Source organism: Ambystoma mexicanum, chromosome 12 (genome assembly GCF_040938575.1).
Source record: "Ambystoma mexicanum isolate Mex_15411 chromosome 12, UKY_AmexF1_1, whole genome shotgun sequence".
Classification (NCBI taxonomy): Eukaryota; Metazoa; Chordata; class Amphibia; order Caudata; family Ambystomatidae; genus Ambystoma; species Ambystoma mexicanum.
This window is the reverse complement of record NC_090936.1, coordinates 205,541,880-205,568,736: the sequence shown is the minus strand read 5'-3', so window position 1 is coordinate 205,568,736 and position 26,857 is coordinate 205,541,880.

Genomic DNA, 26,857 nt, shown 5'->3' with positions numbered 1-26,857 from the left:
CAATTCATCAGGTATTTCTAGGCCCAGTTCAGCCGACCATCCGTCGCGCTCCCCGAGAGCCGGAGTGGGGATGATGTCTTGTAGGATTTGATACAGTGAAGAGACGATGCCCCGTGCACCGCCCGAGTTGGCGATATATGCTATCGCCGGGTTATCTGGGGGCTCATCCGGAAAGGAGGGCCACATGGTGCGGAACGCGGCACGAAGCCTGTAGTATTGAAGAGTCTCTAGGGGGGATCTGGTGTGCCCCGGTCTCCAAGTTTGGGGATCTATGAATTTGCCTTAGGGATAGAAGTCGGATAGCGCCCGATACCCCAGTGCACCCCAGTGTCGGGCCAAAGCGCTATCAAGCGTAGGCTCCAGGCCAGGAAAGGCCCATACGGGAAGCCATTTGTAATATGGGGAGGGCTCACTTGTCTAGTGTAGCAGACGTGACCAGGCATACAGAGTCGCAGCAATGGGGTTGATGGGGGAGTCAGGTACGTAGTGTCGATGTAGTATTAAGGACATTATGTTAATACCAGCGGAAGCAAGCCGGTCCAGTTTGACATGTGGGCGCACTGGGGAGCTTGGGTACCAATGAGTAGCATGCTGGGCCTGGGCCGCGATCCAGTATAGTGCTAGGTCCGGAGCAACAATACCACCCCGTTTGTATGAAAGTGCCATGTCAGTCCACTTCTTGCACACTGCACCGGAGTGCCAGAGGAATTGTGCACAAAGCGTATGCAATTTAGTGAAATAAGCCCTCCCAGGCCATATGGGTATGTTGCAAAAGGTGTACAAGAGCTTGGGGAGCAAGATCATTTTAATAAGAGATAGTCGGCCAGCAACGGACAACGGAAGAGTGCGCCATCGTGAAATTTTGGTCTCAACTGTTCTTGCTACAGCTGAGTAATTATCGCCAAGCAAGGTGGGTTTAGTGAGGGATAGCTGCACCCCAAGGTATCTAACACCCTCAGGGGCCCAGCGCAGGGGATACTCGGTGGTGGGCTGTAGGGTAGCTTAAGTGAGCGGGAAGATCTCCGATTTGGAATAGTTAATCATAAATCCGGAGTGGGTGCCGACCCGGGTGATGTCTCTCAGTATGGGATCTAGGTGAGTTGTGGGATCTCTGACGTATAGTAGGACATCGTCAGCATATAGAGATATTATTTCAGGATCGTCAACCAGTCTTATTCCTCTGCGCGGGTGACGTGCATGGATAAAGTCCGCCATCGGTTCTATCACCAAAGCAAAAAGGATCAGGGAGAAGGGACAACCCTGTCTGGTGCCTCTGAATAGCGTGAACATCTCGGATGTTAGTGAGTTGACTCGTACCCGTGCAACGGGGGAAGTGTATAATAGTTTAACGAACCCTATCATGTTAGGGCCAATGCCCATTGTTTCGAGGACCAGCCACATGTATTTCCAAGAGACCATATCGAAGGCCTTCTGAGCGTCCAGCGTAACAGCTAGGGCCTGGACATCTGGATCTATACGGGACATGACATTGAACAATCTCCTGATGTTATGGGAGGTGGACCTGCCGGGAAAAAAAGCCTGCTTGGTCTTCTTGTACCAAGTGCGTCATAATAGGCAGAAAGCGATTAGCAATGATCTTAGCAAAGATCTTTGTGTCTAGGTTCATGAGGGAGAGAGGTCTATAGGACCCACACTCGTCCTCAGGTTTACCCGGTTTGAGCAGCACCGTGATGGCCGCTTTCCCCATGGAAGGGGGAAGGATAGCGGCTCGGAGTGCCTCATTCCAGACCTCCAAAGGCCGGGGGGCCAGAATAGCTATGTGCTCTTGGTAGAAGTCCGCAGTGAGGCCGTCAGGTCCCGGCACCTTGCCTTTAGGTAAGTCTGAGATAGCTGATACTATCTCGTATAGCCTAAACGGGGAATCCAGCTGGTCCCGGGTCTGTGGGGAAATTTCCGTGGTGGGGATCTGGTCGAGGAGTTCTCGCATATGTTGTTCGGTGTGCTCTACGGGCTGGGAGTAAAGGGATCTATAGAACTCGGTAATTATATCCAGTATTCGTTGGTCCGCCCATTGAGCGTCACCATTTCGATCTTTGATGGAAGTGATCTGCGTTCGGCCCAATTCCCCCCTAGCAAGTGTCGCAAGCGTTTTCCCGGGCCTGGCCCCCTCTCCATATTTCCTGGCGGCCTGCAGGTGGCTGAAGTAATGAACTTCGCTGCTAGCTAGAGTGTTAAATACCTGGAGCTCATCAGAGATTTGGGCAAGAGTGGTGGGGTCAGTACCGGAGGAGCAACACTGCTCCAACCTTTTCAGTTTGGCCTCAGATCGCCCAAGAGCGGCTCTAATAGCTTTCAACACCCCAGCCTCCCGGGAGATAGACATACCCCTAATGTAAGCCTTAAAGGCCTCCCATCTAACTGCGGCGGACGTGTCCTGAAGAGAGTTAAGCTCAAAGAACGACTCAATGTCAGCTAGTATCTCAGATTTAAACACAATGTCTTTTAGGGCTTCGGACTTAAAGCGCCAGGTGCAGAGAGTTGGAATGGGAATTCCCAGTCCTAAGGACAATGTGATTGGAGCGTGATCCGAGAGTGTGCAGGGCAAAATGCATGTATCTTCCACCCTACCCATGACCTCTCTGGAGACCAAGAACAAATCTATCCTGGACGAACTATCGTGTACAGAAGAGTAATAGGTGTATTCCCGCTGCTGGGGGTGAAGTGTTCTCCAGGCGTCACAGATGTTGAGCGACTGCATGTGGCCATGCAGACTGCGCGCCGCACCAGACAGAACTCTGGGTGCCGTGGCAGTTCTGTCCAGGACAGTGTCCAGTATAAGGTTCAGACCCCCCCCCCCATATGATCTGCACCCCCACGAAGCCCAGCAGTATGGTAGTTACAGTGTCAAAGAATTCCGGAGAATCTACGTTGGGACAGTAAGTGTTAACCAGCAGATACTCTTTATTGACCAGTGTGCAGTGTAGTATAACATAACGACCTTCAGGGTCGACGTAGCTTTTATGCAGCACAAACTTGATTGATTTGTGGATCATTGTGAGAACGCCCCTAGATTGTGTGGAATAGGAGGTAAAGAACCTGGCAGAACCCCATGACGGGGCAACAGCCCTCGGGATGAGTCCATCGGAATGTGTCTCTTGTAGAAGCAATATCTTGCAATTGTGTCTGTTGGCATATGCCATGATGTTACGGGCCTTAGTGTGGTTGCTCAGCCCCCGAATATTCCAGGACATTATGACAGTAGCCATTTCAGAGGTAGGCATCTACATATACAGTACCCATATATCAGTGAACATCCCAGCTCCAGTGACGGTATGAGCTCCCAGAGTTGGAACAGCAAGGGGGCATGTGGCCCTTCAGCATGCGCGCCGCAAAACCTTGTGTGCCTTTTTGGAAAACCACCCCTTTCCCACCCCCCACCCTCACCACTAACCATGGATCAGCAGTGTGAACATCGCCCACCCTTAACTGCGTGCAGTTGGGCCGTCCCCAATCTGGCCCAATCTGTCCTGAGGCCCAACTGGGGCCAACACATACCGCTTGGAGCCAAATGGCTCTGTTGCAAAACGAATAGTGGTGGCGGACACATGACACAGGCCCCGCCCGCGGAGCGGGTAATCGGGGACTGCGCACGAGCCCCTGCGGTTCCGAAACAAACCAAAACAGTTTCGACAGTCAAATATTGTACATCCCTACATCCCATATACGGGGAGCGGGGCTTATCGCGGAGAGATTAAAGACCTACATTTGAACAACAGGAAGACAGAAATTGAGGTAGGACAACAAAACATTGCAAAACTAGTTCTGTGGAGTGCGTCGCAGACACGCCAATAAGGATGTGCACATTAACGCTGCAGCTCGTAAGGACTGCAGGGACGTGGGTCATCGCAGGCGCAGAACGTTACAGTGAACAAAGCAGCCTTGCCAGTAACGCAGTGCAAATTAAGTAAACAAGTTCAATAAATGTCTACAATCCGTGCCATTCACTATTAATTATCCACACAGCCGTCTCCAGAACCCTGAAGCGGTATTTGCATCTCGATGAATTTCACCGCCTCGTCGGGGACGGTAAAAAAGTACAGTTTGCCCTTATGGGTGAGTCTAAGCTGTGCAGGGAATAAGATGGCATATGGGACAATGCGTTCCCTGAGCATTTTCTTGATGCCGAGGAATTGACGTTTCTCCTGCTGCACCGCCACCGAAAAGTCTGGGAAGATTCTGATAGTGTGAGACTCCAGTCGCAGCTCCCCCTTCTCCCGTGTCAGGCGAAGGATGAGGTCCCTGTCACGATAATTGAGAATCTTGGCTATAATGGGTCTGGGGCTATCGCCAGGTCTGGGTCGTGGGGCAAGGGCCCGGTGAGCCCGTTCCACCGTGAAATAAGGGGAGAGGTCCGGATCACCCAGCAAGTCCTTGAGTAGTTGTTCGACTGCGTCCTCCATGCGCCCCTCCAGGGCAGTTTCAGGGACCCCAATGATACGAAGGTTGTTTCTGCGGGAGCGGGACTCCAAGTCATCGCATTTTGCTTTTACGCTCTTCATGTTGCGCGATAAGGTGGCCACAGTGTCCTGAAGTGCGTGTATCGCATCTTCATTGGTGGAGATCCGGTTTTCAGCTTCAGTAATTCTAGATCCAGCCTGGTCTACACGGGTCTTGAGCGAGGCAACATTCGCATTAATATCGTCAAGCTTCTCATGAAAGGAGGCAAAGTTTTTAACCATTGATTCCATCATGGCAGTGAGGTCTGGTGCCGCCACCCCCGGATTAGGGTCGTTGTCAAGTTCTTCCTGCGGAGGCGATGTGTGGCCCACCTCCGGCCGAGGGACCGTCTTAGTAAATTTGTCCATGGCACCCCCTTTAGCAGATCCTTTGGAACGACTCGACATGGCCGGTACCAGAGGGGGAGGTAGTAGGGTGAAGGAAGCGGACTCCGGCGGCGTAATGGGCTGCCACAGGCTCGACAAAAGCAGCCCGGCGAGTTGAGAACTCAGCCCTCCTTGTTCAGTCCAGCCAGTGATTCAGGTATTGGAAGAGTCCCCGTGAGGCCGCGACAGCGGTCTCCGATGGCCCGCGCCAAACAACTCAGCGCCGGGCCCATCGCGACTGTAGACGCACCACCGACGCGCCGCGGATGGCAGCGGCCTAAACCCCCAGCGGAAAGGACAGTCTGGCGGGGCCGGGACAGGAGCGGACCGGCCCATGCGTGTAGTGTGTGCCCCAAGGTGCCAGGGGCAGAGCAGCCAGCAGCGAATCCAGCGGGAGGTGCCCGGTCAGGCCACGATGAGGACAGGGCCCGGCGAAGGCGGTCCCCAGCGAGACACGGCGGGACGAAGATCTCCAGTTCCGAGGGTCCGATTTCTCCCAAAATTCGACGTGTGAATAGAGCTTGTTGGCCGCAGTGCAGGGATCGTAGCAGGGACACAGGATCCAAAGCAGAACCGCAGATGTCAACGGATAAGAGGAGGCTAGACACAGAGCTCTTGCACTAGGCAGCCATTTTGCAGGCTGCTCAACAGCGCCCCCTGATTGGATCTATTCTGATACCTCTCAGGAGAATTATTTCTATTGGGATGGTTCCTGAATTCTTGATTCATTTGCGGAGGGAAGCGGGGTGCACCCATCCTTTGGTTGTAGTCCCCTGGTGGGGAATCATTGTACTGACGTGAGATGTAGTTCATATTCTGTCTCATGTCCTGTCTCTCATGTGATGTGTACTGGCCCCTATGTTGATTCCCATTATCATCAAATCGATCCACATATCAGGGTCTATCCTGATTACCATATATCATGGTATTGGGATCAAATCTGCTTTGTGTCCCCAATGTCTGATAAGGACCATCATTTCTTTGATCCTGATTTTGTCTCTGGTTATTGTTCATACCTGACATATCAGGTCGATAGCCTGCCACGGGGCCTATCTCCTAAGTACCTGGGGCTGATGTAGCGCTCCCTATTACTAGGATCATGTGATTGGAACATTGGTGCAGTGTGTGATGACCTTTGTTGATTACCCCTCTGTTCAGGTGCCAAATTATTTTTACTTGGATTTGAGCAGACTCAAGGGACATTTTGGCTGACCTGATTTCCATCACTGTTGCTGAGGGTTCTTTAGATTTAGATCTAGTATCTTTCATTTTATCACTTTCTCTACCCTGACAATAGAGTACCTCATATAGTTTTGTGCTTTGGTGTACAATCCATTCCAGGGACTTGTCACGGTCAAATTCACGGACCAATTGGGATATGATGTCTTTCTGTAGCCCATAGAAGTAGGCAGTTTTAAACGCATTGGAATTGGGGTCAAAAGATACATCAAAGCGAGAAAATGCTCTTTTTAAGTCTTGTAAAAACTGGCGAGGGGATGTATTAGGCCCAGCAGTGATTGTGTAAGCGACTTTCTTTGCCTCCTGCAATGACTGGAAAGGAGAAAAATGACGCCTAATCTCTTTTTCGAACTCCGCCATGTCATATTCTGCTGTTCATTCAATCCTCTTATAATACTGGCCATCGGGGCATCTAAAGTTAAGTGAAAATATTGCCTGTACTGTTCCTTAGGTATTTGGAGGGCTTTAAAAATGTCATGAAACGCTTCTAAGTGATCCTCTATGCAGCATTCCCCTTCTTTTTTAAATGGTTTGATCAGGGCTTTAATGGATTTCATTATCTTTATGGGGCTACTTGTTGCAATGCATGGAATTGCACTACTTGGTGACTCAACCCTGGTTCCAGGTGTATGGGATTGGTGGCGGCCCCCAATGGGAGAATCAAATCCCCCAAGGGCGCTGCAACCAAGTTCAGTCACCGGCCCAGTCACTGGGGCACTAGCCCTTTGGGTAGAAATAGAATTGACCTCAACTCCATTGAATGTGGTACCCTGCTGCCTCTCCTGGGACATGGGAATGCACATTTGCTGTTCTAAGTCCTTACACTTTTTAAGGAGCCTGTTTGCTTCGTTTTGCAAATAATTGTTTTCATCACTCATTTTATTAATTACCTCCTGCATGTGGCACATTTGCATTTGGCACTCATTAAATTCTTTATTCCTCTTGTCTCTTTCTTGAAGCATTTTAACCATTTCTTGTTCCGCATTTTGGAGGTCACTTTCTTTCTCATAATGTTCTTTTTGTAAAAATCTGCATTTCTGACACAACCTCATCTTTATCTTGTCTAATGTGGTCCACCAATGCTTTTAAGTGTACCAATTCTTGTTCACTGTCCTCAAACTGTTTCTTGCTTTTGGACAATTGAACATCAAAATCCCTGCATTTTAACTGCATGTCTTTTTGGCATACATCCAATTCTGCTCTTAACATTTCCTCTTTTTTACTTGCCCCATCTAAGTCAGGCTTTAACCTGTTAATTAGCTGGGTATCATTTTCTTGCATTCGTAGGGACCTATTCAAAATAAACCAGATTTTGGCGCATAGCCGTATCAAACAGTCTTTCTCTGCATTTTTAGCAGCTGCATTCAATAACCTTAGAAGGCAGACCTGAATTATTCTGCCTTCTGCAAAAATATTGTCTAGTTTTTCTTTCTGCACCTCACCCTGAATGCGGTCATGCCATTCTGAGGTACTATTCGATGACCACGTCCCATGTGCAAATAACTTTGCCTCTAAATATTGCACTAGGTCTGAAAATGTGGTTTCCCTTTGAGACATTCTGAAATTCGTTTTTAGTGACACACTGCTATTATGAAATGGGTTCCCTTTAATGTACAGATGGCAGTGTGAGACACACTTGCCATGCCCGGTAGGTGCTCTATGATCACTTTCCCGGCCTGCAACGCACCATAAATATGTAGGGTATTTTGTGTAGATTTGGGGCCAAGCGGTATTTTCTTACCACCAAAAATTAAAGTAATTTAGCAATAATCACTCCTTGCATTCAGATTGGGTTTGGTATTATAGTGGTATTGTGGCTATGCATTATTTCAGTACACAGATACATTTAGTTGGTATGCATTTTGTTGTGGTATAGTGGTGAGCATAGCTGCCTTCCAAGCAGTTGACCTGGGTTCGTTTCCCGGCCAACGCACCATAAATATGTAGGGTATTTTGTGTAGATTTGGGGCCTAGCAGTATTTTCTTACCACAAATAAAACAAAGAAATGGTGCTCATCACTATACCACAACAAAATGCATACCAACTAAATGTAGCTGTGTACTGAAATAATGCATAGCCACGATACCACTATAATACCAAACCCAATCTGAATGCAAGGAGTGATTATTGCTAAATTACTTTTATTTTTGGTGGTAAGAAAATACCGCTAGGCCCCAAATATACACAAAATACCCCACAGGGCTGAATATCTCACCCACATCCGGGGTGTGGTCTGTGTTGTTCCCTGTGTCAAGTCCAGCGTCTCCAGCTGCATCCCCATCACTGGTGTCAGTGGCATGGTATTCGGGCTGCTGGGGTGGGGGTGGTGCCCGTCCCCATGCCGTTCCCCTTGTGTGTGCTTGTGCTACTGCGTATACTGCCAGATGGTCTGTCGCAGTTTGCGTAACTGCCAGAGGGGTTGCCTGGTGCACATGGGCATCTGGGGTATCTGCCACAGGGGCTGCCTGGTGCACAGGGGCAGCTGGGGTATCCGCCACAGGGGCTGCCTGGTGCACAGTGGCAGTTGTCACGTGCACACTGCCAGATGTACTGCCACGGGACGTTGACGGACATTGTGACATATGCCTTGTACATCCGGTGCCCCTCGATGTCTCGGGTTGGCCACCGTCCGTGTCATATGTTCCTGTGGGTCAATGAAAGGAATTATGTCTTTGACCTGCCTGGCTGACAATTGCACAGTTACATGCAAAATGGTGATCATGCAGCATTACATTGCGGGGGCATGCAGTGCTGCATGGTATGGCAAACTCATGCATGTGTTGTGTGGCCACAGCTGCAGGCACTGTGCCAGGGCGGCACATGCAACACCGCTCTGCTGGGACTGCTGCCATGTACCCCCTCATTTAGCTGTGGGTAATGGCATGCCGGTCTGCCCGTGTGCAGGTAGTTGGGATTTGTTGAGGGTGGTGTTCGGGGGATGCGTGCCTGGAGTCGATGTGTGACCTGGTTGCATGCCCAAGATGTGTGTGGGGTTTTCATGGTAGGGCTGGCAGGGTCATGTAAGGGACATGCACTCCTCATTGGGTGCATGCAGGTGAGACCTACCAGTGTTGTGCTATGGTGGCAGTGGCAGCACGGCAGGCACACATGCAGTACTCGCGGCCTGGATGCACAGTGTCTGCGTCGTGGATTCTGTTTTTTTCAATTGGCAGTAGAGGCTCCCTATGAGTTGTTCATCAGTGTACTCAGGTGCTGGTTATTGGGGGTGAGGGGATCAGGGTGCATTGTCAAGGCTGTACCCATGGTGTCCGTGTAGGTGTGTCTGGGTGTTCATGTAGCGGGTGGGTGTGATGCAGTGTGCAGGTGACACTGGGCCTCATTACAGATCTGGCGGTAACCCTGCCAGGGCTACTGGCGGTTTACTGCAGGACCCATAAACAATTAACAGCGCCTGATTTCCCAGTGCCATCGGCCTTTTACAAGTCAAGGGGCCAGGAAGTCAGGCACCAGAAATTCTGTTGATCCCCATTCCCATAGAGTCCCATAGGTATCTATGGGAGTGGGGACACATTGTTGCCGGTGCTTCCATGGCAACTCAGCATGCCAGTGCTGCTGCAGCCCTGGCAGCCACTGTAATGGGGCATCATCATTTATGTGCCAGTCCAGTGACATGTGTGCCGGTGAACTTACAGGCACCCTTGTTTCGGGACCCCCACAGTTGGGATGTGTGACACTGTGTGGTGCCTTGTCATGTGGTTGGGTATGCGGCATGCATGGGAGGCAGGGCATGTGACTTGCTTTGCGCCACATTGACTAGGTGGGTGTGGGCCATTGTAGTGCTGGGTCAGGTCTGGGTGATGTGGGCAGTGCTATGACCATTTCTGTGCAGTGGTGGTATGGGGGGAGAGGTGCAGGGTGGGTAGGTGTTTGCTTTACATTTGGGCACTTTCTGTACTCACCAGCCTCAACAGGTGTCCCGGCTCCCGCCGCTGCTGCACTGACTCCCTCAATCCCCACCATATGCAGCACACTGTTGCACTTCTCCTCCCAGGGTAGCAGCTTGATGGGGGAGAATGGTCTGCCAACTGTGCCCGTATAGTCCCTGCGGTGTGCAGCAAGGAGTTTGCACACCCTCAGGTATAGGTCGTCTCTGCGCTTGTGACAGTCCTTGACACTGCGTGGTGTCACCCTCACAGCAGTCACCTTCCAGGCAACTTCCTCCCAGACTGCCTTCCTCCAGAGCTGCGTGCTGCAGCGCTGGTCCGCTGAACAAAGCTCCCCGGCATGCTCCACAATGAGATCAACCAGCAAGTTGAGCTCAGCCTCACAAAAGCGTGGCTTGCGCTGGCGGGTTTGCGGAATCCTGGCTGACACGTCCCTGGATTATCTCAGGCACTCAGAAGGGGTGGATGGCTTCCAGCATAGGGAGATTGCAGTGGATTGTGATTGTGATTTTTGTAATGGCCGCCGGGCTCTTTCCGGTGATCATGTTATTTCCGGTTACGTTTCTGCAGTGCTGCTATGTCCGGCATGCACGCGGCAGAGGCGGATGCACCGCCAACCTTGGTGATGGTACATCCGTCTCCACTGTTGTAACCGTGATGGCGGTGGCACCGGTTCCGCAGATAAGGGATGCGCGCATTCGACAAGGCGTAATACTACCTTGTTTCCGGAACCCCGTGGTGGCGGAACCGGTAGGACCGCAATCACGGTAACACTGGATTTTTACCCCCGGACTCCCAATGTCTTTTTTAACAGTCCATAGTAGACATCCTTCAGCCGGGTTCACATTTGTCAACACACTGTTTCTTGGGACTTTAGACTTGCCCTCTTCTCGTCAGCATCCCTCGGTCGGGTTCACTCTTGTCAACTTTACATTCACAATTGTTTGCAGGAATCACTTCCCTTGCTTTCTCAGTTTGTAGGTCAAAGGCTTCCGACTGTACAGGGATTTTGCTTGACCTCCTGTATGACCACTTTGAACTAACTTGGCGGCTCTCCTACGGCCTTCTGGTTTCTGTAGTTTCACTCAGACGAGGATCAACCAAAGTCTCTCGAGTTAGCACCCACATGGTGCCGGTTCTTTCTGCAGCTGGTCTCCCCTTTAACGCTTTTACAGTTCTTTGAACTTAACCCAATTTGCCACTTTGTATCTTTTGTTTACCACAACCCGGCTCGTATCGGCTTTCCCCTCAACTCACCGGCTGTGAAGAACAGCTTGGCGTTCCTCGTAACTGGAGTCAAGGCTGGTACCACGGTAGCAGGAGTTTCCCTCGCTCCCATTTATCAGTGTCGACACGCTCCGTGTACCATTGACATCTGTTGCAGCACACTTGGGCTATTGTCCTCGGTCTTACGATTCCCACTGCGGAGGCTTATTGGGTCTGCTTTGGAAAGGGCAAGGTCATGTCTCTCTTTGTCAGCCTCTCGATATTCACCGCCTTTCTCCTCCTCTTGAACTGCTGGACCTGGATAGCTGTCTAGTCGCATGGTCTGCCTTGCTCGTACATGTGCTCTCTTTTTTTAAAAACACGTTTATTCTAAACCGGAGCACAGATGAACACAGTACAAACATCTCAAAGCCATGTGGTAACCCCCCTCCAGAAGATGGGACCGAGCCAACGGGTACTGTGCTCCCCTGCTCCACCTTTTATCACTGCGTGGAACGGAAAGGGTTTGATTCTGATCAATTGCCTGACTTTGCCTGACTGTCGTGCCTTGTGTTCCCTGCTTTGGTCCTGCATGAATGCTTGCCTGAGAGAATGCCTGATGGAATGTTATGCCTATGGAATGTTGTGGTATGAGTGCCCCTGTAAGCTCCATGAAGGTCCGTTGGAGTGAAGCAGCCTGTGAAAGAGGAGGCCGGTGGATGTCTCCTGTGTACCTTCCTACTTACCCTTGGACTTACCTGATGTATATACCTTGTCACTAGAACTTAGTAAAAAAGTCCACTTCCCTTACCGGAGTATCAGACCATTCATTTCACCCCGCAACACTGGCGACGAGCTGGCTTGAGGGAAGGGCCAGGAACCTACAGCTGTCCAGAGAAAGCAGTGCCTGAAGGAGGAAAGGAAGCAGGGAGACCAGGGTAGGGGACATCCACCGGCCCCCCTGTCCCATAGCCCAACAACAGTTGCATGGCAGGAAGGAGGCAGCTAAGGGCGGGAGTTAACTGTAGTAGCACTTGGAGTACCATTTGGGGCAGCTTACAGTCTCTGGCTACTGAAGCTGCACATCCCAGTGGGGCCACCTTGCAGTTATTTGGCCACTGAAGCAGTGTTTCTCAGTGGGCCACCTTACAGTTATTTGGCCATTGGAGAAGTATTTCCCAGTTGGGCCACTTTACATTTAATTGGCCACAGGAGCAGCATTTCCCAGCAGGGCCACCTAACAGATACTGGCCACTTTAAGCATCTTGGCCACTGAAATCCTAGTGAACATCAGTGGGGCCCCCTTTAAGTATTTTGGCCACTGGGAAAGGAGTTACAAAGATTTGTAGCAGTTCCCTGTGGGGCCACTGTAAAGAATAGGTCACCGGTTCACAGCGGGCCACCTTACAGATTTTGGCCACTGGAGAAGATTTCCCAGTGGGACCGCCTTACCGTTTTTCTGTCCACTGGAGTTAACATATGGTAGCCGCTGTTGTAGTTCATTTCCGAGTGGAGTCACCTTGAAATAAATTTTAGCCACTGGAGCAACACACCTGATCATTGCCACAGATACAGCCTGGGAGAAATTAAGTAGTTAGAGGATCAGGCACCAGAGGGGCCACCTTACAGCACCATGGCCTTATCAAGTATGCAGTTCAGGAGGTGGGCACATACAATGGCGAGACAGTAAGCGCTCACAGTCATCAAAGTAAAAGCTACTGTTGCAAGCATTTAGTTCTGTGCCCTGCATGCTGTTTGGCGTCAGAGGAGGCATTGGTTCATTAGAGGGAGACTTGGGGATATTGCAGATATTGTGGTGCTACCCTTGAGGAGCCTGAGAGCACATATCTCATGGTTTCGGAAGAACTTGATCCTGTTTTTCTTGCATTTTTCAGCTTTCAGTATATAATAGAGAATACTGACTTTGTTATTGTGTGTGATGTGAGGCATGTGATATGTCTTGGGTCCTGCCTGGTTATGTTTGGCTCAGTTCTCTTTGGTTTGGTTGTGGTTAAAGAGTTTCTTGGTGCGGTTGACCTGGCCTCTGTTTAGAACAGTTGAAATGCTGTGTGATCATTGGATGTGACAGCAATGCATTAGTGAAAAGTGATGTGTCTTGCACTAACAATTTTTCTTCCACAGGACTAACGTGTACTTTATGGACTTTTTCATAAAATGTTTAGAGTTTCAAAATTTGGATTGCAGTTTATCACCTTGTGTGTGGTTGAGGGTGATGTACATTGGGAGAATGGTGGAAGTTTTGCTTGGCAACAATTGTTGGGGTTTGAAACCCGGCACAGGTTTTATAGGGGTGTTCTGCCACCCGTGCCACAGATATTGGGGTTTGTAACCCGGCATAAATTTATAGGGATGTTCTGCCACCCGTGCCACAAATTTTGGGGTTTGGAACTCAGCACTAGTTTTATATGGGTGTTCAGCCACCCGTGCCACAGATTTTGGGGTTTGGACCCCGGCACTAGTTTTATTGGGATTTTCTGCTACCCGTGCCACAGAGTTTGGAACCCAGCATTAGTTTTATAGGGATGTTCTGCCACCCTTGCCACAAATATTGGGGTGTTGGACACCGCACTTGAGAGGGTTTCCTGCCCGTGTCTTGGAGGAGTTGGACGCCGGTATCTTAGGGGGTGGTCCTCTCTGCCTGCCGTGCACGGAGTAGTTGCCTGTGCACTGTGCATTTTGAGCTTTGATTATTTGTTCTGGTAGTATACTAGAAGATGAAGGGTGTGCTGTGGTTCAGTACACCTTAGTTGCTGGCAGCAGGATGAATGAAGGTGCTGTTTTGGGAGCATATGGCAATGCTGGTGTGTTGAGAGTTAAGGCTGGTTCCTTGGTCTGAGTGTCTGTGGTAGGCCTGCTACAGATTATGAGTGTATTGGATAGTGGATTGGCCGCTTTGCAGGTCGTTGAAGGCACTATGTTGGTGGGAGCATGAGGCATGTCTCCTTGTTCTTCGGAATGGAGTGAGTGGCATTTGGATTGGAGTTTTGGAGTTTGGAGCGGAGGTAGCCAGATTGTTGTTGGTTTCATACTTTGGTTGCATTATCCTGTGTATTTTCCCTCACACTTCTTTTCGTACCTTTACCTTGGTTTCTGTTGAGGAGGGAGATGTGTTGTGCCTTGTGTTCCCTGCTTTAGTCCTGCATGAATGCTTGTCTGAGAGAATGCCTGATGGAATGTTATGCCTATGTAATGTTGTGGTGTGAGTGCCCCTGTAAGCTCCATGCAGGTCAGTTGGAGTGATGCAGCCTGTGAGAGAGGAGGCCGGAGGATGCTTACCTACTTGCTTACCCTTGGACTTACCTGATGTATATACCTTGTCACTGGAACTTAGTAAAGAAGTTTACTTCACTTACTGAGTATCAGACTTCTTAATTTCACCCCGCAACACTGACTCTTGTATTGGGACATGTCAGGTAAACGGCTCTGGTGTAAGTCCGCTCCCTAGTATTTTGTGCAAAAGTGTTCGTGTCAAGAAATGGGGGGCAGTGGTTTTGAATATCCTATGTGGTAGGATGGGGAAAAGGTGTTGAAAGAAGGGGGATACTGCATCTCACCGATCGGTGTCCTACTTCCACTCCCCGAGGACCCCTCATCCAGGTGATCCTCCCTCACTGGTCCACTCCCAGGAAATGGATCCAATAGCGATGGCCGTGTCCTGGCCACCTGGATGGCAGATCCCCGGGGACTAGCCAGGGAGACACCTTCAGGTTTCTCACAGAAGCCAGAGACTGTGCTAAGCTCAAGTGTGCCGCCTTGTCCAATGCTCAAAACGTGGGGAAGGGAAGCCTACGGCTTGAATACCCTGACATATAACGTCTTGCACACTTTTCTTTTGCATAACATTGGTTCCCACACTATTTGTATTTAGAGGCAAGGATTGCCAATAGGTTTATTAGTATAGGCCCTTTTATTTTGACAAGGCAGCACTAGGAATGCGTTATGATTTGATGGTCGTAGCTTGCTTCCATATTTGGATTTAGGTTTAGATAGGCGTTTTACAAACCCAATTGAAGTTCAATAAACACCCTTCAACTGTGATCACTTGTGTCCGTCTTACTGTTGGTAACATGTCTTCCTTACAGTTAGAGTGGGTGGGGGTTGAATGTTGTGTTTAGGGTATTGGGGTGAGTCTGGGTGGAGAGATATTTAGAGTAGTGGTGTAGTGAGTCTGGGGAGAGTGGGTGTGCAGGGTCAGATTGAAGTGGAGTAGAGTGGGTTTAAGTAGGGTGAGGGTGCAGGTGGCTCTGGTTAGAGTGAGGTGGAATAGATACAATGGGGTAGAGTATTTGTTTTAGGATAGGGCAGAGTAGTAGGGTAGAGTCGAATGCTGGAGAATAATTATGAAGTAGAATAGGGTTGAGGGCAGAATAGTGTAGTGGGGTAGAGTGGGTGTGGTTGGTTAGTTGGGTGGGATAGGGTGGTGGGTTAGAGCTTTGATTGTTGGATAGTGAGGTAGAAAGCTGAGAAGTGTGGTGAGGTCAAGTACTGAAGTGGGGGTAGTGTAGTGGGGTGAGGTGGAAAGAGTGGCTGGGATAGAGAGGTGTGATATGGGGTAGACTGACTGGGGCAGAGGGGTAGTGGGGTGGTGGGGATTTGAGGTGTAGGTCGTTGGGATATGTTGGGCGAGGTAGTGTGAGTGATGGTGTGGCAAGGGGAGCATGGAGGGACTACTGTTAGAGAGACAAACAAAAACTAAATAATAGTCTATGTGCCTCTGCCAGCATCACTCTGGGCTGCAGCATGCCTAGAGCGAGTGGTGGTGGGGGCTTCAGGTGTTATTGGAAATCGGGAGACCGCATATAAAAAGGGGAAATTGAGCAGGCTCGGGTTCGGCATATTGTGCTGCTGATGGGACGATCGGAGCTCCTTTTACAATAAAAAAATAAATAAATAAATAACTGAGCAGCCACTGGTTTTTGTGAGGCTGCCAACCTGCACCACATTGCAGAGCTACTGCATGGGAAGGTGCGGGGTAGAGGGAAATAGCAGGCCATGCTTGTTCTGGGGTTGCAGGCCGTCCGTCTCAGCAAGGCCAGAAAAAGGAACAAAGTAAGATCGCCGTGCAAGCCCCTCCTCACATGAAACCCCAGGCAGGCAGGTTCATATTGTGGAGCCTGTGATTGGGAGAAATATATTTAAGCAAGCCCTCAGTGGATTATATGTCACAATAGAGCAAGACCTGTTAGTGGTTCAGTGAATTGATGCCTCCTGATTGCCAGTTGCCTTGCCAACAAGATATTCCATTTCTTAAAACCCCTTTCCTCTCTTTTCTGTGGCAATGGTTTCAGAATTACTTTAGTGGCTACACCTCCAAAATGTGTCAAAATAAAAAATGACGTTCTCGTGGGAGACGCATCAGATGTCAGGATGGGACATGGGTTGTTACTGGTGAATTCTTCCCACATCATGCCACCTAATTGGCTGATGTCACTCTCCTGGGTGCTAATATTTGAATCAGGACTGTCATAATATAGTAGGAGTAATCTAAATTCCATAGCAAGGCATGGAGGCTCCTATTGTATATACGTAGAATCTGTGAAAGAACCACAGCTGAAACATGCACAACAGGTCTCCAGTGAAAGTATCAAATGTAGAGGCATTAGACCAATCGGCTGATTTGAGTATATAGTCCAATCTTTGACCCATCTAAATAAAGCGGGAGACGAAACTGAAGCACAAGGTTTTTTAAATGTCCCCTTGAGATGACCTAAAAATAGCCGCAAGTGCTTCGTATATTGTTTTAGAAAATCGTTACCACATAACATAGGATCCTGGGAAAGGAAGTACATTTCACTACTTCAGTGGCTCGGTGTATGTCGAGACAAATGGAATGCAACCCCTGAGGGTGTAAATACTTCACCTCTAAGATCCAAGGCTTGTGCATCCACCACTCTCCTGAAAGCAAGTAAGCACACCAGCCACCAGGTTTCCTGAAAGAGTTCTTAAAGATAAATGTTTGTTCTTATGCCGAATTTAACAATAAGACTAAATTCACACCCCAGATCAAATGAAATGATATTTTATGTATATCGCTCTCGTACACAAGTGTTTCAGAGAGCGATCAAGCAAAAATGGAGGGGAGCAAGGGTGAAAAAACCAGCAAAACAGCGATCTTACTAGGCCCAGTGACATTTAAGAAAGCGCAAGTGCATGGGAAAGGAAAATGGGTGGGAAAAGTGCAAGGAAAGGGGTGGGGGGTGGAAAGTGCGAAACAGAGGAGAGAAAACATAAATAACTATTAAATAGAATAAATAATAAGGGCTTTAAACCATGGTAGTGCAGCCAGCAAGTGGCAGGTGAAAGTTAGTCAGAAAGGTAGATCTGATAAGTGCAGAAGAAACATGGCAGGGACACTGTATGGGTACAGATACAGAACCCTAGTGCAGATGGTGGCCTGGAGGCAGTGCAGGAGGGTGGCAGGGTGAGCAGGTACCTGGGCCCGAAAGAACAGAGGGTGGCCAGGTGCACAATGCCATGAGAAGAACCAGATCAACAGGGGAGAAGGGGGGCAAAGGCAGAGGCAAAGACGAGGTCTTGAGAAGTTTCCGGAACCGAAGATGTTTTTCCTCAAGTTTCAAGGTGGCCTTGAGGCTGTTCCAAAGGGAGGCACCAGCCGAAAACCGAGATCTACCCCTGCTCGTTATTTTGCAAAACGACTAACCCTGAGGGAGTTAGAAGTAGAGGAGCGAAGGGCTCGAGAGAGGAGGTATTTACGGAGGAATAGTTGAAGGTATTTTGGACCCAGGCCCCAGAAAGCCTTGAGGACAATGCAGAGGGTTTTAAATGTAATCCTTGCATCAACTGGGAGCCAATGAAGGGATTTCAAGGCTGGAGAGATACGATCCCAGGGCTTTAGGCAAAGTACAAGTCTCATAGTCCTGTTCTGGATTAGTTGTAGAGGGCGGAGGGTGGAGGCAGGTAGATTTAGAAAGAGGCTGTTACAGTAATCCAGTCTGGAAAGAACCAGAGCTTGGGAGACAGTGAGCTTTTGAGGGAAGGAGAAGAAAGGCAGAGTACCTCTAAGGAGGTGAAGTGAAAAGTTAGATTTTTTGGAGACATCAGAGATGTGTGCAGAGAAGGAAAGTGTAGAGTCAAAGATAACCCCAAAGTTCTTAGCCACGCAGGTGGGGGTGGGAGGAGGGCCAAGTGAGGCCGGCCAGCGAGCGAGAGGAAAGGATGGAGATGGTGTACCAATAAGGAGGATCTCAGTCTTGTTGGCATTTAGACATAGATCATTGGTGGCACACCAATTTTGAATGGCGATTAGACAATCGCAGATGAGGGAAGGAGAGGTGGAGGCTGAAGGAAGCCTGAAAATGAGTTGGGTGTCGTCAGCATAGCACTGGAAAGTTGAGCAGAACATTGAGATGAAGTAAGCGAGAGTTGCCAGGTATTGGTTGAATAGCCAGGGCGAGAGACTAGACCCCTGGGGGGCACCACATGTGGAGAGGGAGATAGAAGATAGGAAGGAACCAAGTTGTACCTGGGAGGGTCGATCAAAGAGAAAAGAGGTCAGCCAGGCCAGAGCCTGATCAGTGATACCGAGGTTGTCACGAAGACGATTGAGCAGGGTGGTATGGTTGACCGTGTCGAACGCAGAGGAGAGATCAAGTAGGATGAGGACAGAGGGAATGTTAGAATCGAGGTTGGAGAGCAGTTTTTCACGGATGTTCAGAGTGCAGTTTCCATACTTCTGGCAGCTCTGAAGCCAGATTGGTGGTCATGGAGGGAGCCAACAGAGTCGGTATGGTGATTAAGGTGAGAGAAGGCCAGCTTTTCCAGGAGCTTGCCCAAAAAGGGAGTAATGGAAATTGGGCGGTAGTTTGCCGGACATGACGGATCAGCAGTGGATTTCTTGAGGAGAGGATGCACAAGGGAGTGTTTAAGAGGGGTGGGGAAAGAGCCAGATGCAAAGGAGAGGTTGCAGAAATCAGCAAGGGCGGGCGCAAGGGTGTCAATGTGGTCCTTAATGGTTTTAGAGGAACAGGGATCGACCTGTTTTGATGAGGTTTTCATAGATCGGACTTGTCTAGATATCTCATCAGGGGAGGAAAGGAGGAGAAAGGGGGATGAGGGTTAGCTGATGGAGGGTCAGCAGGCCGAGAAGGAGAGGGAGGAGGAGGGGGAGCAGAGGACAGGGTGGACAGGATGTCCGGGGTTTTAGAGATAAAGTGAGAGGCAAGGGCATTGCAAAGATCCTGGGAGGAGAGAAGAGGGTTGGAGACTGCAGCAGGGTTGGCCAGCTCCTTGCAGATTTTGAAAAGTTCGGCCGAGTTGTTAGATGCCGCAGAGACGCAGGCTTGTATGTGGACTCTTTTCTTAGTGCGGATAGCAAGTCGGTATTACCTTTGGAGCAGGCGGCAGGCCAGTTTGTCAGAGGATGAGAAGAAGCCCTCCATTTCCTCTCTGCCGCCCTACACCTCCGTTTAAGTGTAGATAGGTCAAAGTCATATCAAGAATTGCACTTGGTTTTGGACTTCAAACGGATCCTCATGACGGGGCTAAGAGTATCAAGAGTAGCAGAAATAGAGGAGTAGAGAAGAGAGAGGGCTGTGTCAGGGTGTGAGTCAGCCTGCGGTGGTAGAGGGGGGGAGAAGTTTGCAGTGAAGGCCTCGACTGACACACGCTTCATGGGCCAGATATCTGAGAAGGTGGGTGGCAATCTAGGAGTGGACTTGGCTTGGGGAGAGGAGATGGAGAGATGAGATGAGAGGACAGGAGGCAGTGATCACTCCAGTAGAGAGGAGTGGTAAGGGGGGTAGAGAGGAGGAGGCCGGATGAGATCAAGACATCAAGTGTGTGGCCAGCCAAGTGAGTTGGGCCGGAGGGAAGGATGGAGAGGGAGAGTGAATCGCAGAGGTCGCGAAAGAGTGAAGATGAGGGACAAGTAGAATCAATATGAATGTTGAGGTCACCAAGGAGGAGAAGTTGAGTGGTTGCGGCCAAGAGGGAAGAGGAGAGGTCAGCCAACTCAGAGAGAAAAGAGGTGATTTGACCAGGGGGCCGGTAGAGAGTAGCAACAGTAAGAGAGTGGCTAGGAGAGAGAGAGAGCCTGCAGACTAGGCATTCAAACGAGGAGTAAGCTTGAGTGGGAATGAGAGAGGCAGGGATCCACTCAGGGAAGATAAGGGCTACACCCCCTCCAGGCCGAATGGATCTGGGAGCTGAGAGGATCTTGTAGCTGTCGGGGAGGAGAGTGTCATAACTCCTGATAGAGCTGGCTGTGAACCATGTCTCTGTGAGACCGAGGACATCAAGGAATAGGAATACTTGGGCAAAGAGGAGGTTGTTAACACAAAAAGCAAACTAATGGATGTTCCACAATTGGTAGACCATCCACTAAGGTTTGATGATTGGAAGTGGCCAATTAGTATAAATTCTCTGTATGGTAGAAATACTTTTTTTCCGGATCTGACTGGAAATTAACTAGATATTTTGTTTTTTATATTGATATAGTTGTAATACAACTTTTCAATATTTTTAGTTACAAAATATAAAAATTTCAAAACTTCATAGAACAATATTAAAATAAAACAGTTAATATTTCATGACATAAGCATGACATGTGCAAATAAAATTATACATCGCACAACATTAGACAAAACATCACCATCATCACTGCTTGAATAATATAGAAAAGAAAAAGAAGCAAAAAGAAGTAAGGAAAAAAGAGAGAGAAAAAAAAGACAGAAGAATGAGAATAAGAATAAGAAAGCTGAACCATTCTCATCATTTGCAAAGCCAAGCAGTTAGCTATACAATCACAAAGAACTTGACAGGCGAATTATTTACAGTCTCAACATCGTTAAGCACATTTGATCATTTGTTTGGGACTGATGTTTTCTAGATCAAGTGCTATTAAGTAATTTATAATCGCAATCCTGACTTTATTGATGGATGTATTATACAAGATGCGCCATAGTTGTTCAGCAGTTGTAATAAAAAAGCCTTCAAGGTGATGTTTCAAATGTTTTATGCGATGATTTAGCAGAGTGGGGCAACTTGTTATCACATGCGGTAAGGTCTCTGGTTCGCTTGGATTTTTACAAAAGCGACAGATGTTTTGCGATGGAGGAATTAATTTCCATTTTGCTAGAGTTGCCTTTGTATGCCAGACATCTAATCTAAATCTAATGAAAAGGTCTCGAAATTTTGCATCCGGTAATTGCAACAAATACGATTCTGGTGGTCTGGCTTTTTTAATTAGGGAGCAAAAGATTTGTGAGTGCTTGGTTTCAAGACATTGTGATCTTGTTTGGATCCAATCTGATAGCATTATTGTTTCCTTGGCTTTTTCGGGATTGTTGATCAACAACATCTCAGTAACATTTGATTCAAGTAAATATTTCTCGGTTTCTAGTTGCCATTCTTTCATGTTCTTGTGGGTGGTTTCATTCTTATATTTAGACAGTATATTGAGTAATGCACCTTCTTTTGAGCCCATGATACATTTCCGATAGAAACTGCACATTTTCCACATGTACATGGCATACAAGGACGTTAGTCCTAGTTCGTAGCGAAGTAAGCACATCGGTATAGATTTAGGTAAACTCAATAGTTTTTTCCAGAATGATCCTTCTATTATTGTCCAGAAGGAATAATCACGCCACGCTCTGTATCAGAACCATAGAGAACTGTTGGTATAGCTTTCTGGCAGTAGAAGATCACTGCTGGTTTCATGGAAAATTTGCCAAACTTGTGAGTTAGAATTCTCGCTTGAGAGGTTGCCGTGTTCATTTTGGCCGTGATTTCGGTGCAGTATGGTGCATCAGAAATGACAAATATTTACATTTAGGCCCAAATATTTGTACTCCGATACAATTTCTAATGGTTTCTCCTGCATGCACCACGATTGCCGAATCCTTCTCTTTGCGTTATTAGTAGCTGTAACCATGACTTTTGATTTGTCCAGATTTATTGTCAGCTTATTGATGGTAACATAGTTATGTAATTTATCCAGTAACATTTGAAGACCTCTAGCTGTCTTTGCCAGAAGAACAAGGTCATCAGCATAGAATAGGTAGGGAATTGTGTGATTAGACAATCGAGGGGAGCCAGATGTTATATTCATAAAATGATTTATGATATCGGCTATATAAAAGTTAAACAAGGAGGAAGCCAACAAACAATCTTGCTTCAGTCCTCTATATGTATATATACACCTAGATAGTTTACCGTCCATAGAGAGTCTTATCTGGATTGATGTGCTGGTATGAAATTCTCGAATCCAATGTCGAAGATGGATCGGGCAATTACTATTCTTCAGTTTATCAAAGAGAATGTTCCTGGAGATTGAATCAAACGCTGTTTGTAAATCAATGAAGGCCATGAACACTGGTTGTTTCGATTGCCACTCTTTATGCTTGATGGCATGCAGAATGTGTAGATTGACGGATGTTCCCAGGCCAGCAATAAATACTGTTTCGTATGGATCATTGATGTTAGATTTGTTTGACCACTCTACGAATTCAGCCAAAATTAGGCGGGCAAATAGTTTCCCAGGTACATTAAGTAGAGCTATTGGTCTGTAACTTCTGGGATCTTGTCTGTTGTTCTTCTTATAGATGGGAAGAATGATGGATGTACGCCACGATTGAGGTATTCGTTGAGATGCAATTACTTGATGAAATATAACTCTTTGTATATTTGCCCAGGCTTCTGGCTGGGACTTTAACATAGAGTTTGATAGACCGTCCGGGCCTGGGGCTTTAGAAACACTAAGTTTTTTTATGTTTTCTAGAATATCACTGAGATCTATTTTCAAGTGAGTTAAATTATGCGGGGGTGTATGTGCAGGTTGATTAGCCGAAGGAAAGTCTGCATAAAACGAACTGTAGTAGGCTACCCACGCTTCTTCAGATACTACATTAAGTTGAACAATGGATTGTTGAGGGGTATAAATAGTTTTGATTAAACCCCAAATCATAGCTGAGCTTTTCGTAGCTATAGTACGCAGCATTCGTAGTGCATCTTTTAATTGCATGCTGGCTTTGTGTTGCTTTAGCCAGTTTACATATTTGTTTTTGAGTTTTTTTCCTTGCAGAAGTCTTTGATCCAAAGGTAGATATTTTAGATTTCGAATTTGTTTTTTCATTAAGGTCTTCATTTGTTTAACTAAGTTGTCCTGAACATGCTTATGATTTTTCCTTCTGTTAGCTAACTTCGTATTTGTACTTATTCTTTGTTCAAATGTCCGTAGGGCTGCAACATACGTCCCATCTCTGATAATAATATCGGGACATAAGCTATCCGGAGGATAAGAGATGATTTGAAGTAATTCATTGAGATTCGTAGGGGTCCATTTGTATTTATAGCTTGTTGTTGCAACTGCTACCTGGGTAATATAATTTTCAGTTGAGATTGTTGATGGAGAAATCATCCAATTCCAGGTCATCTCCAAGATGTCATGATCACTAATATTTTGATCAACCAATTTGAAGGATGTTAAACAGGAGTGCAAACTGGAATGAACAAAAATATAGTCTATCAAAGATGCTTGTTTGCCTCTCTTCCAGGTATTCTTTGGGGGAATATCATGTTGCATCAAACCCTTTACCATGTAAAGGCCTCTCTCTTTCATAAGGTGATTCCACCTTTTTGTTGATTTTTGATACTTGTTGCCTGATTTCTTCATACAATTCATATTTAAATCTCCTGCTAGAATGATATGATCTTATGTGAGGGTCTGCGGCAATAATATCCAAGCATTTTTCTATGTATTCGAAGAATTGGTTCTCTTGTACAACTACATGATTCCAATACAGGTTCAGACAGGCTATTTGCCTCTTATGAAAATTGAGTAGAGTGAGTTGTATATGACTGATTGGGGCTGCCCAGAAAGTAACAGTTAGATTTTTACTGCTTTTGACAGCTGTTATGGTCTTCCCCAGAGCACATTTGTGGCCGGGTTAAGCACCAACTGGTGGTTATCCCAAACTGGTGGACTAGTTAACCATACTTCTTGAAGAAATATAATATCATGTTCCGCCAGCATAGTCATCGATGATGTTGTAAGATGTTTATTGCCACGAGTATTCCATGAGGCCAATTTTAATTGTACTTGGGAATTAGATTTGAGTTGTTATTGTTGATCTTCCATTGGATGATTGTTTGGAAGAGATATTGTCCGCATAGATTGTCATTGCCGTGGATAGCCAAGGTTTTACTAGCGTTGTGGCATGAGGCTTGAGTGGACTCTGAAGGTCCTCCACAGATTTGTCAGCAGTATTCAACAACATAAAGCCCATTTGGTAAAGTTCATGTCTAGCCTGCCATATGGTATTTCTTACTAGACCTGAAGACATCCATAATTTTACTACAGATGTGTCATATGGGTGTATGAATTCCACTTGGGCTATATCAGTTGTGGTTACATCTTGTAGGCTACTTATATTGCTCATGAGATTCAAGACTGCAGCTCTGTTGAGATCATATAACTTATAATCACTGGTGCAGCTCTGAAGTATTAGGCTAAAGCATAATGCACTTTGATTTTTATTTCATAAGGTGTTCATTTTAGGATTATTAATCTGATTCATTTGGTATGATTCTCTGGTTGAATTAGTTTCCATGATTTTTGGAAAATTTGCATCAGAATTCTGTTGAAAAGTTACATGTTTATTAATTTTCACACTTGACTTTGTCGGATACGAGTCATTCTGTAGTTGTGTCTGATGCTTAACTAATTGTAATGGCTGAGACATGAACACATTGAGAGATTTCTGAATTTCTTCTCTTCTTTTTTCTAACGTTGTTAGAGATGTGTCATCTGGTTGTTTCATAGTAAGTAACTGCTGAGATTTTGCAGCTGAATTGAAATCAGATGTAACGATACATGTAGGCACAGTTGATGTCAGTTTTTGTTTTCTTGTTTCATCAATCAGGTTGTCCAAAGGAGGATACGTTAAATCCACATTAGCTGAAGGTTTGATGAATATACTATTCATGCTCGATTTTGGTAGAGAAGCTTTGAGCTTGGATAGGATCGCATATTTTCTGATAATGGCAGCTCTTTTTTCTTTTATTCTCCTATCAGGCATGGAGATCGATTTAATGAATTGTTGAGTGCTATTTGTCTTTTGAGCCTTCATGATTCATTTATTTTTAGTTTTCTTAAGCGATCCTCCATTGTTTGATGTGTTTTTATGTTCGCCTTTTGGTACAAATATATTAAATGGAAGCTTGTTTGTTGTGTTTTGATCTGTTGCAATTTCTCCAAGGACTTTGGTAGATGGTGGCTCGAGAGATTCAATTACTTCGACTTCTAACTGACCATCATGGACACATCCTGTCTTTGGTGGTTTCTTCAAAGATTTCTTTAGCGATTTTTTTGTATCTGCCGTCTGTATTTTCTTAATGGCCGCTATTTTTGGCCTGATTTCGTTCTTCGTTTCATTCAATTTAATATCTTTGGAACTTCCTATGTTCTTTTCAGAAGGTTCCTCCACTTGTAAATGTAACGTATTACCACTGGCTTTCGCTTGCTCTGTAGACAGTGAGTATTGTTGGGTCATAGGAGCTGGATTCGGCAGAAGTGGTGCGTGACACTTGGTTTCCAAAATTTCTTTTAAAAGAAAGTTCTGATCAATGAGGCGTGAGTCTAAAGTTTCGTAAAGTTTAGCTAGAGAGAAAAGAGCAGTGTTCATTGCTTGCAAGGTTAAATTTGGTGAGGAATGAACATCTGCAGAGGTTATTGATTGGAATGAGATGGAAAAGACTTGGATTGCCTAGGAGTTGGTCGAGTAAAAGAAATTGATAAAACAGAAGACTCATTGGGTGAGTGAGTGAACATTACTGGTGACTGAGATAGATGTTCATAATCTTGAGACTCATTTGTTTGTTTGGGTGAGGTTAAATGTAATTGGCAAGTCTGATCTTCGGTTGATGTTATGATAGGTATTCCTGTTGGGTTCTTTAGAACATGATTCACGACTTGTTTATCCAGGGTCACTGAGATAGATTGGCCATCAGTAGTTTTTGCATGAACTTGTACTAGCCTTGTGGGTTTGTTTGTAGATGGTAATGCAAAATCTCCCAGAAGGTTTGTTTCAGAAAATGCAGCTAGTAGCGAGTCTGATGATGTACATAAATCAATCTGGGGAGTTGGTAACGTTTCTGTAGATAGAGTGGTTGTACTTGCCTGAGGAGTGGGAGTGATGTTTGTGATCTCGGGCATGTTTTTCTCTTTTAGTATTATTTTGTCAGGGTAACATTTACGTATGTCTGTTAGACAGGACATTGATTTTGGGCATCCTGATCATTTATTCGCTTTAATTCATATTGGGCGTTTGGGTGTTTCATTATTAGAAAAGAATGCGGCCGCCACTTGGTCAGGCGGTGGCATCTCAGTCATAAGAGTGTATAATTTTACCATGCAGTTAAACAATGTAGATGGCAGCCGAATGGCAACCACAGAAAAGCACAAATAACAATACAACTCGACCAATACAGGAAAAGAACTATGTTGATGTTCTCAATATTTTCAGTGTTTATGTTATTCAGAATGGGGGAGCATAGATGCAATAAACAATTTTACTCAGTAAGAAAGCAAACATACAACCAGTCAACCACCTCCACGCACTCCAGCCACAACAGCAATAACAGCCCTTAGTGAAGCCCTTGCTTGAATGCGCGCACACGCG